Source organism: Astatotilapia calliptera, chromosome 7, assembly GCF_964374335.1.
Source record: "Astatotilapia calliptera chromosome 7, fAstCal68.1, whole genome shotgun sequence".
Taxonomy (NCBI): Eukaryota; Metazoa; Chordata; class Actinopteri; order Cichliformes; family Cichlidae; genus Astatotilapia; species Astatotilapia calliptera.
In genome coordinates this window covers 41,304,713-41,320,680 of record NC_137428.1, presented here as the reverse complement: position 1 = coordinate 41,320,680, position 15,968 = coordinate 41,304,713, and the positions used below count along the sequence as shown (strand labels likewise).

General features: G+C 42.7%; 1 long non-coding RNA gene across 1 annotated transcript; it reads right to left on the bottom strand.

The window, feature by feature from the left end:
* Positions 1-340: 340 nt before the first annotated feature.
* LOC145430114 (uncharacterized) lies at positions 341-8,548 on the bottom strand. Its single transcript, XR_013910526.1, has 4 exons — positions 8,440-8,548; positions 7,159-7,268; positions 646-863; positions 341-564 (listed from the first exon to the last, which is right to left on the bottom strand). It is a non-coding gene; the product is annotated as an uncharacterized LOC145430114 (long non-coding RNA).
* Positions 8,549-15,968: the final 7,420 nt, after the last annotated feature.

Below are 15,968 nucleotides of genomic sequence, written 5' to 3'. Positions count from 1 at the left end.
TGGCAGTTGTTACAGTATTGCACTTTTTAAAAAAATATATAAATATCAATAACGTGGAGTGACCAGTGCAGATTATACAGAGTACTTGTGAAGCTGCAGGGTAGCTTCTGAGTGCGTCCTGTGGACTGTGTTGTGTGTGTTTAAGTGTTGTGGTTGAGGTTTCGTATGGCTTGATGGTAGAAACTGTTTTTAAGTCTTGTAGTCCGAGCAGACAGGCTCCTGTAACGTCTGCCAGATGGTAACAAGGAGAAGAGCTGATGTGCTGGGTGGCTGTGTGTTAGGGCCGAGAGGGCCAGGCTGTGGGTGTGGACTCAAATGCAGACACAGAGGGAGGCAAAACGGGCGTGAACACAGTGCTTTATTTACAGTGCCTAGTGAACTTACAAAGCAGGAAACTATGAATGCTATGAACGGAGAATGCTATGAACTGTGGAAGCTATGAACTGAGAACTGTGAAGCCAAACTATGAACATGAAACTGAGTGCTATGACTAGGTGCTAGATTTCATGGATGGATCCTGGGAATGGAAAAAGGGGCAGCGGCTTGGATGGAGGTACGCAGTCACTATAATGAGAGGAGACAAGTAGTCAGTGGCAGTCTAGTGAATCACAGCTGAAGGATTAGACTATGGTGGGTAGGGCTTACGCGTTGCAGGTTAAAGTGTCATGCGAGGAGGGGGTGTCCAAGGGGTTCCGGGTGAGAAGTGTCCAGAGAGGATCCAGAATATACTTGGAGTGAGGGACTTGGCAGGGAGGCAGGCAGGTGTAGTCCAATGATGGAAAGGAAGCAACCAGATGACAGAACCAGCGTCGAGGCGGAGATGTGAGTAGTTTAGCTTGGGAAGTGCGACTGCCAGGTGGGTCCTATGACAAAGAAAACACGGTGAGGAGAAAAGCAGTATTTAAGGGCTCTCACAAGGGCTTGGCGGCCTAGCACTAACGTGAGTTAGCAGAAGATCTGGCAGAGGTCTGTTGTGAATGCTGGTCTTATATGCTGGTGACTTTATTGGAACCAGGTGTGGAAGCTGATTGGAGTCTCTGCCTGAAGGTGGAGCCCAGCGGAGTGGAAAAACCCCGTACTCACCCGGACCATGACAGCTGTGGTCCTTGATGATGCTGTGTGCTTTACGGAGGCATCGCTGGAGATAAATGTCCTGAATGGCAGGAAGCCTCGTGCCAGTGATGTGCTCTGCTGCCTTCACCACCCTCTGTAGTGATTTACGGCTGCTGGCCGAGCAGCTTCCGTACCAAACTGTGATGCAGCTCGTCAGCAAGCTCTCGATTGCACACCTGTAGAAATTTGAGGTGATGTTGGCGTTCATGCCAAACTTCCTCAGCTTCCTCAGGAAGTAAAGCCACTGGCGAGCTTTCCTGATAGCAGTGTCTGTGTGAAGGGTCCAGGAGAAGTCCTCTGTGATGTTGACTCCAAGGAATTTGAAGCTGCTGACCCTTTCGACCTTGACACCGTTGATGTGGATGGGCTGGTGTTCCCTGACTGGTCGTTTCCGGTAGTCCACTATCATTTCTCTAGTTTTGCTGATGTTGAGAGTCAGGTTATTTTCCAGACACCACTCGTACAGTGCCATCACCTCCTCTCTATAGGCCGTCTCATCATTGCCTGTGATGAGGCCTATGATGGTTGTGTCATCTGCAAACTTGATGATGATGCTGGACACGTGTTTAGCAACACAGCAACACAGTCGTATGTGAACCAGAATCAGGAACGGATTAATCATCACCTGCCTGTCCTCCTGCCCACCCTTGGAAACCCTCTCACCTCAGGTTGTCAGAGTGTTTTTTCCAATCAGCCGCTCACTCTTCCTGTACGTTCCCCAGGAAGCCTGTGTTCACTCCACCCGCAAGTAAGTGCTTATCTCTAGTTTTCCTATCATTACCTCGTGTTGTTTACCACTCTCTGCCCCTCTAGTTATACTCTTATGTTACAAAGACCCCTGTCCCGTGCACTTCTGTTCTGAGCCCACCTTGTGACGCTCAAGCCCAGCCAGAAATTAGTTGCTGTTTTCAGTTCCTGCCCTTGAGTCCACCTTTTGTGCCGGCCTTGTGTCAGTTAAAGTACTTATACTACCCGCATACAGTTGTTACAAGTGTTATGAAGGAGGAAATTATCTTTAGAGAACAAGCCAGTTTGTGTATCAGGCTGTAAACATGTTTATTTCTGCTGTAAAAATTGAACATGGGAGTCTATGAGGACTGACTCACTGCTGCCTGTGCTGGACATCAGAGGAATTGCAGGTTGGTCAACACATAATCTCACAAGTACACTTCATCTCTTTGGCTTTCCATACATTTAATATATGTAGTTTTATAGCAACAGATCAAGTTGCTCTGTAGTTTCTCGCCGCTCAACATTGTTCATGTTACTGAGCAGCGATTTGTCCCCACACACCCACATGTTCCTGCAGGGCAAGGTGTATAATGGAGCTGAGTCACAGGACAGCCTGAGGCCACATTAACCTCAAAGCATCAAAAAGATTATTATTATTATATCATATAATTTTTCCTGTACTTTGCCAAATAGCTTTGTCCTCCATTAGGAACTTCTCTCTGATTTCAGAGCTGTAACTGCTATGTAATTTGACTTACAGTCACAGGAGAAGGTTTGGCCAATCACAGAGTAATTCTTCATGGAGCGGACTGGTTAAAATAAGTGAATCTCTGTAATGACTTCTTCAAAAGACACTTGGAGTCAGACGTTAGAGTTAAGAAGATGAGAGTGGAAATATGGGCTGTAAAAGTTCACTTGTCCTTAAAAAAAAGTCTGGTTGCTGCTGCTGTGAACTGTACATCGAACACACCAGCCTTCACAAGACCTTAGAAGAAGCATGAAGCTGGGCGATGCTTACAAAGGATTTCTAAGGATCTCCATGTGCATCTATTCATAATGACACAAACTGGAGAAATTTGAGGACTGTTAACATCAAGGTCCAAAGCGCTGGTTTGTAGAAGTATTGAACAAGGATGGGGTTAATGGAATAAAACATTACAGGTAACGACTGCTCTCCATAAAGCAATCCAGCATGTCAGAAATGTTGTTCTGAATGATGTTCTGTGGACATCTCAAAACAAACACTGTATTTAGCAGAAACACAGCTCTGCACATAAAACCAGCTGTGAAGCACGGCAGAGGCACCATCATGGTTTGTTATTTTAAAAACAAGTATAGAAATTATCCTGGAGAATATCACAGAAATATCATTACCTGAAGCTGATGCTGGACCTACTGGAGGTTTCTTCACTGCTCATCACTGATCATCTGAATGTCGAGGTTTCTGCTCAAAGATTGAAGGGACCTTCATCTTGTTGTGATTTTGAGCTTTATATATAAAAAAAACCTAAACAAAACTGAAAATGCAACATATGATGTCATGTGCTAGAGCTGGAACATGAAGCCAGTTACTGAGTGTATGTAACCTGCAGTTCCTCTAACATCCAGCAGAGGCGCCGCAGTGGGTCAGTCCCCATAGACTCCCATGTTCAAACGTGTACTGTAGCCCATCTCAGCGGGGATGGAGGCGGTACACCCAGCACAGGGGAGCTGTCTGGGCTTATTAATTTGGCCAAATTCTGGGTTCTCCCTTTATAGAAAGAATGTTGGCACACACCAAATTGGTTTTGAGTTTCCACCAAAGGGAGACAAGTCTGGACTGGGAATAGTTTTATTGTTAGGGTTTAATTTAGTCAAGCTTAAGAAACATTTTGGTTTATTAAAGGGCCAGAAATAACTTCTGCTAAGTCATGTAACACAGACTTAATCATGTTTATGTGCATAAGGGCCCCCCTAAGGCCCCACTCTGAACCAGGGAAAATACTGTGGACTGTGTTATTGCAGATGATCCTGCCCTCATGACCTAATACAAACATTTCCCAAAGCTTTAGTTAAACTAAAGTGATGTAACAGCAAGCTCAGACCGCCTGCATCCTCCTCATAACAGGAAGCAACCGTCCTTGAAGGAACGTTTTGTTTTCATCACCCTCCAGCAGCTCTCAGCTCACACACCAACATGAAATTTTCTCTTCAGTCTGAGAGCTGTTTGAGTTATCTGACAGTCAGCTCTGTTTGCTCTCAGGGCCGGCTGTTGTCGCGTCACTCAGACTGTCTCTGAACAGTGTTCAGACTGTTGGAAGAATACGCTGTCATCGGCCTCTGCAGCACAGCCACGTTATCGTTTCCTCTTGTTCTCTGAATCAGGACCACACAATAAAATCCAGCATCAATATCTGGCATTATGCTCTACCCGCCTCCCTCACATTTACCGTGCACACACACACACACACAGAGCCATCAAGGATATGAAATGCTTCAGCAGAGCCTCTGTCAGTGCGCCCCAGGGCGGCTGTGGCTACACTGTAGCTTGCGATCACCAGTGTGTGAATGTGTGTGTGAATGGGTGGATGATTGTGTATAGTGTAAAGCGCTTTGCAGGGCCGTGCAGAGAGGTTTAAAGGGGCGGGTGCTCAAAGTTAAAAAGGGGCACATTGAAACAGGGTGAATAACAACAACACACATTCACCAAGAATCTAATATGGGCAAAAAGGCAAAGCAAACGTAGCCGATGCTTTACCTGATGGGCAGAGGTGTGGACTCGAGTCACATGACTTGGACTCGAGTCAGACTCGAGTCATTAATTTTATGACTTTAGACTTGACTTGAAAAAATGTTCTAAGACTTGTGACTTGACTTGGACTTTTACACCAATGACCTGGGACTTGAATTGGACTTGAACCGGTTTACTTGAAAAGACTTGATATTTCACCCCAAATATAAAATTTAACATGCATATTATATAGAGATTGAAAATGTCACGTCATTCACGGGTAGAACCGCAAAGGATTCTGGGAACTCGTGGCAAGAGGTACTAGCGCAAGCAGGCTTTCAATTGAAATCAGTCACACAGCGATAAAAAGAAACACAAAAATGTCAAGAAGCTGTTGTATTATTAACTGCAATAGCCGGTCGCATGACAGCCACGGGAAGCCGACGGGTAAAGAGATCGGTTGTTATCGGATTACGTCGTTGAAGAGAAATTGTTCGAACCATGTTTCCGAAGTAACAAAGACGCGACTGATGGCCTGGATTGCAGCCATTCAAAGACCAAATATAACGTCCCAGAACACTCCAGCTCACAGGTTAGTCTGCTCCAAGCATTCCCACAAAGGTCAGAGTTTTGTAGTAGTTAATACGTCATTTTTCTTAACATAATTGGTGATATAGGTTACAAGCAAGTCTGGCGCTGAACAGAAATTGTCGCGCTATGCTCCTTTATTTATTGTGCATAAATAGTGAATTGTCCTGACACAATATTGCGTTTCGCTTCTGTTATTATGGTACATTGACAAAAACATATACTTTTATTCACAGGATAAAACAGTTGTTTTGTATCACTAATTGTCCAGTACGATTACAGCATACAGTATTATTGTCACTGCTACATTTCTGTAACGCGTACCAGAAATTATTTCCACTACTAATTAATTACCATTGAGCTCAAAGGTCCTATTAACCCTTTAGAGCCGATCGGAGCGGGAACGCTCTGTTATGCGTAACTATTTTTAAATCCCGGTAGCACTGCAACCACGTAAGCTAGCGCAAAAATTTTTTTTGCATATGAAACCGGAGGAGTTGTACTTACATATTGTGCCATCAGCTTGTCCTAGGTCACGGTTTCCTTCCACATAAAGCTTTGCAAAAACTGTATAAAAAGCGCTTGCAGGAACAAAAACATAACATTCCAGAAACACGCTTTGCCGATCCGATCAGCTGTTCAAAACACTTCCTACGTTGGAATAGACGTCAGCGCGAACTTTTGCATTTCCGCCATTACCTGCCCGAAACCGGAAGTGACGTCATTTTCGCGGAAATGTAGTCTTTTTTGCGATCAGGGCCTCAGGGCCTATATTGCTCTTTTTAAAAGTTATCTTTGAGTTTATGACTTTCTGTGTCGTTTCTGGGATGCTTAGGACTCATATTGCACTGCTGGAAATAGTTTATTTTGATGCATATGCTGCTTTTTTGCAAATTTGCAGTATAATATTTATTTTCGTTTTTCCTGCAGTGTATAAAAATTGGTGTATTTCAAAAATAAAACTATGAAGACACTCAAAATAAATTTCCTGTGGTGGGAAACTATTTTGTGCAACTTTTTTGTATTTACAGTTTTGAGGGATAAGCCTCTTAAATTTCTCTAACTACAAATATATGTTAAAAAATCAAAAACGATTTTCAATTTTTTTGTAGTTTATTGCACTTTTTTGCAATTTATGTAATTACTATGCACTTAATGAATACATATTATTAAAATCTGGGCTATAATGGTTGTATTGATGTATAGCAACTTGAAATGCTCCCAAAAATGGCTCCACAGCATGTAAAAATATAATATAAGCTCTGGCGGACTTGGTTCTATGGTAGGTCTTAAAGGGTTAATAAACGGTTAACAAATGTGTATTTATGAAGATGATTTGTGAGACTGGTAAACTTATGATAGGTACGATGGTCTTTCGTTCTACACGGTGCATTTCAAGGGCCTGTACCCATCCGCCGGTAAACTGTACCTGGGCTTGTTGCAGTGACCGGAAGTTACTAAACTTCACGAGTGTGTGCACTCACTCCAAGAACCGTATGATTATAAATATGCATATAAATATGCTAAGATGAGATAGCTGACTTCATCTAACTAGCAAATGTTGTCCAGGCTACGTTGGTGATACAGTTTTTTTTAATGTGTATGATATTTTTGTCATGGGATTTTAAAGCTTGTCCTACAACCGCATCCAAGAATAACATGCAGCTTATCTCAGAACTGTCGGTGAAAATTATTCTTGGAGCTAGGTTTAATTGAGCTGCATTTTAAAGAGGTGCAATTTCACAATTTGTGTATATTTTCTAAGTTCACTATTTTGTCATGTGTTGAGAAAAACACAGATTTTAAAATTACGTGGTCTAATATTTACATTTAGCATAACTGCAACATGCTTTTCTCTTCTTTTTTTTTAAAGACTCGAAAGGACTTGAAATTCAAAATTTCAGACTTGTGACTTTACTCGGACTTTTACACCAGTGACTTGAGACTCGACTCTGACTTGCCTGACATTACTTGAGACTTGACTTGAGACTTGAGGATAAAGACTTGAGACTTACTTGAGATTTGCAAAGCAATGACTTGGTCCCACCTCTGCTGATGGGTACAATGTTGCTGTTGAGGGGTTGCTGTGGATAGTGCTGGAGGGCAGGGCTGTGTTGATCTGAGACTGTAAACAATAAAAAGTCCATAGGAGAGATGGTAGCTGATTAAACAAGTGTCATGAGATAATAACAAAATGCAAAGATTGGTGACAGCGCTTGGAACCATAAGGCAGCAAAAAACTGTGAGAAATAATTTAGGCTCTGCCTGTGATTCACTCTTTGCTTCTCTTCTTCCTTCCATCCCATCATTTCATATATCACTCTCCACTTGCTGTCTATCTGAGAACAAGGCACAACTTGCTATTGCAATAAACTATAATCTAATTATCCACACCTAACAACTCTTGCACTTAATCTATAATAAAATGATGACAGAAAAATGTTATAGCACTGCCTGTAGTAGCCTCACACAGCTCCTGCTGTTTCCTCCTCATGTCCTTACCAGCCATGTCTGGACAATGTTATATCATGAGTAATAATTTAAAAAAATCCATTTACATAAAACAAACACATGCACGCACACACAGTGACATTTTAGACCTTCTTCAGAATACTGTATATACTACGGGCATCACTGTGCTGATCCAGAATCCTTACATTATTATTCATTACTAGAGCTACAATAATAAAGCAATGAGGAGGGGGAAGTAATAAATATGAAATAATGTATTGATGATGTTTCCATTTGTTTTACTATCCACTCTGTGCAGGGCAAAGCTTATTACATTTTTAAACTGTAGAGATACAATCATTTTACTGCTGTAAAATCCACATTTTGTCTTATTTAAAATAAAAATCTAATATAATCTGCTTCTTAATGTATGTTCTTTAAAATACAGCGTGTTTTTAATATATTATAATTATAATAATGCATAATTATGTGGACATGCATATTAGATCGTTTTTTAGTGAAATATAATCCCTCCAGAAAGGCAGGAAAAGCCCTGTAACTTACTTTAAAACTAAATATGTTTCTAAATACTTTAAAACTAAATATGTTCCCTAAAACGGTGACAGAGCTATAGACCCATGACAGCCTTACACAGGTAGCCAGCAGCTATGACCAGCACTACTTGTGCAGTTAATAAAAGGACAGGTAATGTTTGTCGTGCTGTTGCACAGCACGCTCATTTGTTTCAGTTCGTTCGTTGCAACAAGACAGCTTACCAACGTGTACTTAATAAGCTAATACTCCTGTGTGCTATACACTACAGTGTACGCTGTACACCTACTTACTGGTTTTGTAGCATCAGTCTGTTTCTCTGAGTTAACTTGTGTTTCTCCTACAGCTCCGGACCGGAAAAAATGCGCGTGCTCTTTGTGAGCTCGTTCCCGGCTCGTAACCAGCGCGTTCTGCCGTCAAGGGCGATCATTGGTTAAATGTGATCATGTGACTGATGCAAGCCAGATCCTTTTATTTAGCAAAACTGTGATTAATAGTTAAATATTATTGTTGAGGGGCACAGACAGGACTCCGCACGCACACACACATTAAAAATAATAATAATAATTTTTTTTAAAAGTTGCCTCAACAAAAGGGCACCTTGGGCACCCATCAGGAAAGGGGCGGGTGCTCAAGCCCCTCTAGCCCCCCCCCCCCCCTGCACGTGCCCGGCGCTTTGGGGTCCTTAGGACCAAGTAAAGCGCTATACAAATACCATTTACCATTTACCAGACCATAAGGACTTGGTTGTTGAGAGCGAACAAAGGGAACCTCACCGGGATAACGTTTTGTGAGCTCTGCAAACAAAAGCTCATTGACTTTTGTCGCCTTCTGTCGCCCACATCGTTCAGAGGTAGTTTAAAGCTTGAAGAATTTGCCAGCGCCAGACGGAGTATGAGTGCACTACTTGCACTGCGGTGTTTCCATCTCCACGCTGTGCAGCGTTATATAACCAGCAGAGCTGATGGCTGATGTAGGTGGTGGTGTGCAGGTCATTCAGTAGCCTCAGGAATTCAACGCATGCCTCCTGATTCTTGCCCACTAATGAGATTGGCTGTGTCTGCAGGAAGTAGCGGTCCTTCCTGAGCGTGTAGGAGGCTGCACTGACATGAGCTTATTCTTACTCACACACGGCAATCAGTGTTTGCTTTTAGCTGGATTTGAGTTTATATGTGAGGTAGATATGAGCGTGTACTGACCTCACACTAGTGTACAGAGTAATACGAGCTGTAATTAAAATACATACATCATCAGACCTTTCAGTTTCTGGAAACTTGAGCTTGCCTCTTGTGTTGCCAGTTTGATTCTTTTGGTGATGCTGGATTGGCAGTGAGGCACAGCTTTTACTTTAGAAACTTAGTAAAGTTACTAAACTAGCAGGTAGACAGCAAGTCTTTGCAGACAAACTGACATCGTCTGTGCCATAGCTAGCTGTCTGTAATGTATGCTAGCATTATCCACAGGAAGCCTGACGTCCTGCTCTGAAAAATCTCTCATTCTGAATATATTTCCAGGAAAGTGATGCAGTTTTCCTCTTCAGTGCAAACTTTTTTTTGGCACATTAAAAATTTGCAAAGATTTGTATTTTTTTTTGCAGGGTAACCAAGGCAACAAAAGCCTGGAGTGACCCTTAGCATGACTGCATAAACATAAACAGGAAGTGGTGGATGTCTCCTGACACCCTGCAGGTGGTATCCATTAACAGGTGTGTTTGTGCAGCTGCTGCGTAGCATAGTGTGTCAAGACCCCAGCCCTCCCCCTCCCCCACGGTGCTCCTTATCTCGTGGCTGAGAGCCGTGGTGTCTCCTCCTCTGCTCTGAGGCCCGCCTTTTCCTGCCTTTGTTCTCCTGTCTAATCACTCCCCCCCCCCCCCCCCGACCCCTCTCTGCTTAATACCCCCACCACCTGTACCCACCTCCCCTCTCTATGTCGCTTTCAAAGTATTGCTGCGTGTGCCACTTTGTGAATCTGAGGAGATGATTAAAGTGAGGAGGTTTTTTTCAGTCTACTGCTGGAACTTTCAGAGATGGCACCAACGAAGCGCCTTTTAAATGTTTTCTAGAAGCAGCTGATGTGCTTTTCGTTCTGCAGAACCTCCTGTCACACCTGCAGTGCCTGACACAGTGGAAAACCCAAATCATATACACAAAGAACAATAAAGAGTCTGAGTCAAACACTTGACCCAGATCAATCCATCACCAGCGCTTATTGTGAGGGGGCGGTTCAGAAAAACGCCACAACTCCTTCTCTGGGGACGAGGTGATGCTCACAACACCAAATGTTTATCCGAGCAAACACACGAGCACAAACCCCAGAAAGCTCTCTGAATTCACAGGAAACACACCAAATGAGAGAATTCTTTTAGTTCCTGCTACTTTTAGACGGGAAGAAGGAAAAATAAATCCCACTAATAACAACGATGTCTCTGATTCCATGTCTAATCTACCTGCAGTATTTTTCATTGTCAGGCTGATTTAATTACTTTAGGATTTTCCACTCCAAGCTGAATATTTCAGTCATTTCTCTCACTAACTCATCGTGGACTACAGGAGGAATGCTGACCCACATCCACCCATCCACATTAAGGGGACGGCTGTGGAGCGTGTGAGCAGCTTCAAGTTCCTGGGAGTCCACATCTCCGAGGATCTCACCTGGACGACCAACTGCTCCAAGCTGGTCAAGAAGGCTCACCAGCGCCTCTTCTTCTTGAGGACTCTGAGGAAGAACCACCTGTCTTCAGACATCCTGGTGAACTTCTATCGCTGCACCATCGAGAGCATCCTGACCAACTGTATAACAGTCTGGTACGGGAACTGCTCTGCCTCGGACCGGAAGGCGTTGCAGAGGGTCGTGAAAACTGCCCAGCGCATCGCCGGAGCACCACTTCCTGCCATAAAAGACATCTACAGGAAGCGGTGTCTGAAAAGGGCTGGGAAAATCATCAAAGACCCCAGTCACCCATCACATGGACTCTTCACCCTCCTGCCCTCTGGGAGGCGCTACAGGAGCCTCCGGACTAAGACCACCAGGTACCGGAACAGCTTCTTCCCCACAGCTGTCAGACTCCTGAACTCTGCCTCCTGACATCTGACCCACGTTAAACTCATGGACTGAACATACACACACCCACAATGGACAACTGTACCCTCAAACACAATAATAACATGGACTGAACCACCACTCACAACCACTAGCACTTTATATAGCCTCTGTAGAAACTATCTACACCCTCACTTATCTTAACTGCACTACTGTATAGCTCTGTGTAAATAATCATTCTGTACATTCGATAATCTTTAATCCTACAACTGTTTACAACTTGCATAGTTCCCATTTCTGTATAGCTGTATATCCCAGATTCTGTAAAGTTATTTATTTCATATTCTGTATAGTTTTTCATATTTATATCCTGTTCATATCCTGTACATAGCTTGTACTCACTACAGCCTGTACATACTTATAGTTATAGAATATTCACAACATACTTCATACCGTGTACATTATAACATACCACAATAGACCCATTTCTGTAATATACTCACATATCTATATTATTGCTAATATATATTGTAATATATCTATATCACTAAAGCACTTCTGGATGGATGCAAACTGCATTTCGTTGCCCTGTACCTGTGCATGTGCAATGACAATAAAGTTGAATTCTATTCTATTCTATTCTATTCTATTCTAACTTAAAAACTTTGAACACATGCATGCAGCGCTGTGTGTCTGGGTCATCTTTCTCATACTTAGATCAAACGTTAGACAAAGATAACCATAGTAAATACAACATGCAGGTTTTAAATCATGATTTCATTCATTACGGGAACAAACGTATCCAAACTTGCCTGCCCTGTGTGCAAAAGTAACCGCCCCCTAAACCTATTGACTGGTTGTATCCTTGGCAGAAAGAAGTGCAATCAGGTGTCTGTCCGTTAATAAATGGCATCATCATTTAAAACATTTTCTTTGTCCGATAGTTGATGTAAAACATGAGAGTGTGACAAATATGAAGTAAAATCAAAAATCAGGAGCAGACAGTAAAGCCTCAGAACACGAGCCTCTTATTAATTAGGAGAGTCAGAGAGTGATGTGCTAATACAGCATGACAGGATAGTTTTAAACTTGAATCTACTTTAGTGTAAAGGGAAATGTGCTCTTACTGAGTAAATGTGATGCCTTTCCTGTGTTACAATGATCAGAAGGAGACTCTGTGCGTCATCATCCACACTTAGCCGACTTTCTGTTGAGATGTGGAAAACGTGCAGTCAGTAAACGCCTCGCCTTCATGTGCCTGAATGATGGATATATTCCTGCTGAACACATGGAAACAGATCCTGGGGAAAACAGCAATTTCTTCTATGATTATTTTTTCAGCAAAATGTATTCCACAGGTATGAAAGTGTTCTCAAGCCACCCGGCAGGAGTTAATCTACGTCTCCAGGATGACAGGATGCAATCATATTTCTGTTTTGCGGCTGGAGATGACTGACAGGTGAGTAGCAGGTACTGCTGCTGTGACGGCGGAGCAGCAGCTGACTGACTGTTAATGAGCTGTTACCCAAACGCTGAATTCCCTCTGCTGACACGTGCCAGAATGAAGCAATTACTTCATTTGTAACCCTGAGATAAACAGTGGGCGGAGATTATCTCGCCCTTCATAATGAATGGACATCCTTCACTATCGGAGTGCAAGAGGCATGGCACTCTCAGATGTTGTTTGCTCATGTGCAAGTCTGAGCACAGCTCTGTGTATCACACTTTCAGGAATGTATTCCCAACAGATCTGTTTAATATATTATATTAGTGACGTTAACATTGTCCACGCCAATCATCAACCACACAGACACTGCTGAGGAATGTCTCAAGAAGCACCGAGAAGTTCATCAAATACCACAAAGCCTAATCCAATCCAGAATCCCTGGGAAGCTCCAGAACAATTTTGATCCCACCTTATCCCACCTGGTCCCACTTGATCCCACCCTGCAAATGAAGGAGAGTCATTTTTACTCTGGTATTTTAAAATCATGTAACTGTTAAAATAAAACGCTGGCGGCGCGTTATGGAGTAGACGCGCAAACCACGAGGTCCCATTTATCTGTTAAATTACTTTATGGTTCACCTATTGTGGCCCAATTCAGAGATTTCTTAAGCTCTATTAAGAAAGTCAGCATTGTTTTAGCTGTTGTTCTTTCCGTCTTTTTGCCTTATCTCGAAGTGAAATGCCTCCTAAGCAGTCTGCTAAAGGAGTGCAGGCTAGCTGCTCAGGGACCGCTAGCAAAACTACCGTTGACCCAGCGACACTGCTAGCTTTCCGCGACATTGTCAAAGAAGTGATTCAAGAGGAAAATGACAACCTACGGGACGAAATTAAACGAGCCATTTCGCCCATCCAAACCACTCTTGACGAATGTACTGAGAAGTTGGGCGAACACGAAGAAGGCTTGAATAATCTGGACAAGCGGCTAGAAGTTATGGAGACATGTTTCGCAGATCTGAGTAACCAATACAAGAAGTTGCTGCTGAAAACTGACGACTTGGAGAATCGGGGAAGACAATGCAACTTGCGTATATTAGGAGTGCCGGAGGGAGCCGAACAAGGGAATCCCACTAAATTTGTTGCTGATCTGTTGCACGTTGTACTGGGTGGTCCCGGCGGTTTGGAGCAGGCTCCGATCCTGGACAGAGCTCACCGGGCGGCGGTTGCGCTGCCCACGGAGGGAGGGCGACCGCGGCCGTTCATTGTTCGCATTCATTACTACCAGGAAAAGGAGCGGATACAGCGCTTAGCCAGACAGAAAGGCCGGCTGGAGTTTCAAGGGAAGCAGATCTTCATCTTTCCTGACTACAGCGCCGACCTGGCCAGACGCCGGGCTGCTTTCAGCGAGGTGAAGGGACTACTACGGAAAAAAGACGGAGTTCGCTTCTTTATCCTGCCCGGCTTCGGATCTCGTTTAATGGAGAAACACAGGTATTCGACTCTCCTAAAGCAGTGAAAGATTTCATTGACTCCAAGTTTGAGTCATCTCCCGAATGACATTTCATAAGAACCACCGGGGACTTTCATACCATCGTGACTATATTTTTGTCAATCAATAAACGGACGATCTTTGGTTTAGCTTAGTTTCATGTTCAATGTTCATTTAGAAATCTCAGATGTTGGTGAGTTTGCCCTTGTTTCCTGGGAGGTTAACTATATTCCAGTACTTGTCACTTAAAAGGGACTCCGGGGTCAGCTTTGATGAGAAGTGAAACAGGTCCGTATTTCGGTTACGGGTAAATGTGACGTGGGAGTTTTTCTCTTTCCTTCTCTTAATTATTTTACTCTATTGTGTTGGACTTTGTGACTTTCTAATTTGAATATGTTTTGGACTACATGTGTGCTTCATAGTTCAGATGCTTCTGCTCATGTAGGGCTGTGGTTATGAATAAGGTGATTGGGACTCTTAATAGAAGCAGGGGAGCTTTGGGAAATTGGTGTGTGTCGTTTGGGGACAACACTGAACACGGGGTGGTGGGTGGGAGGGACTTATCTACTTTTTCTTTTCCTTTTTTTTTTTTTTTCTTTTTTTGTTGTATATTATTTGCTCAGATTATTTTTAACAACAACATTTCAGTGTGCACCCATGATAGGATTGGTACTTGCGTTTGGAACCGCCTTTTTCATCATGTACTTATATGGTGATGACTTCTGTTGATGACACTTCAACTGCTGTGAGTAATGGCTGCCATGTTAACTTTATTAGTTGGAATGTGAAGGGATTGAACCACCCAGTGAAACGAAATAAGGTACTCTCTCATCTTCTTTATCTTAAAGTACATGTAGCGTTTCTTCAAGAAACACACCTTAAGCATACAGATCATGCCAGATTAAGACGAAATTGGGTTGGACAAATTTTTCATTCCAAATTCAATGGTAAAGCCAGAGGTGCAGCAATTTTGATTAATAAGAATACTCCGTTTATAGTCTCTCACACAATAGCTGACCCAAATGGTCGCTATGTAGTTGTGACAGGGTCCCTGTTTAATACTTCACTTATTTTAGCAAACGTCTATGCTCCGAATTGGAATGACTCAACTTTTTTCAATGACTTTCTTAATTCCCTTCCACAGATCAATACACACCAATTGATCCTTGGAGGTGACATGAATACTGTTATGGATCCAGTACTAGATCGCTCCTCAGATAAAAGACTTCCACTCCCTAAATCCTCATTAGTGTTACAGTCTTATTTACAAACCTATGGGGCTGTTGATGCGTGGCGATTTCTCTACCCCTCCACTAAACAATATTCCTTTTTTTCTGCAGTGCATCAAACGTATTCTCGTATAGACTACTTTTTTGTTGACAAAAAATTGCTTCCCAATATCAAGACTTGTAAATACAATAGCATAGTAATATCTGATCACAGTCCACTTGTTTTGGAACTCAGCTTCCCGGATGAACCCTTTATGTACTCCTGGAGACTCAATTCTCTTTCTTTGTCGGATAAGGAGTTTGTGGAATATCTTTCCAAACAAATTGATATCTTTATAAGAACAAACATTACGCCTGGCATGGCCTATAGTACGGTTTGGGAAAGCTTAAAAGCATTCTTACGGGGCCATATTATATCATACTGTTCATATACTAGAAAACAGAAACAGAAACGTCTTTCTGAATTGATACACCTTATTTCGCAATTGGATGAGCAACACTCTACAACCCCCTCTCCAGTTTTGTATAAACAAAGACTAACGTTACAGACTGAATTTAATTTAATCTCAACCCAGCAGTCAGAGTCTATGATTCTTAAATCTAGAGGAAGATGGTATGAGC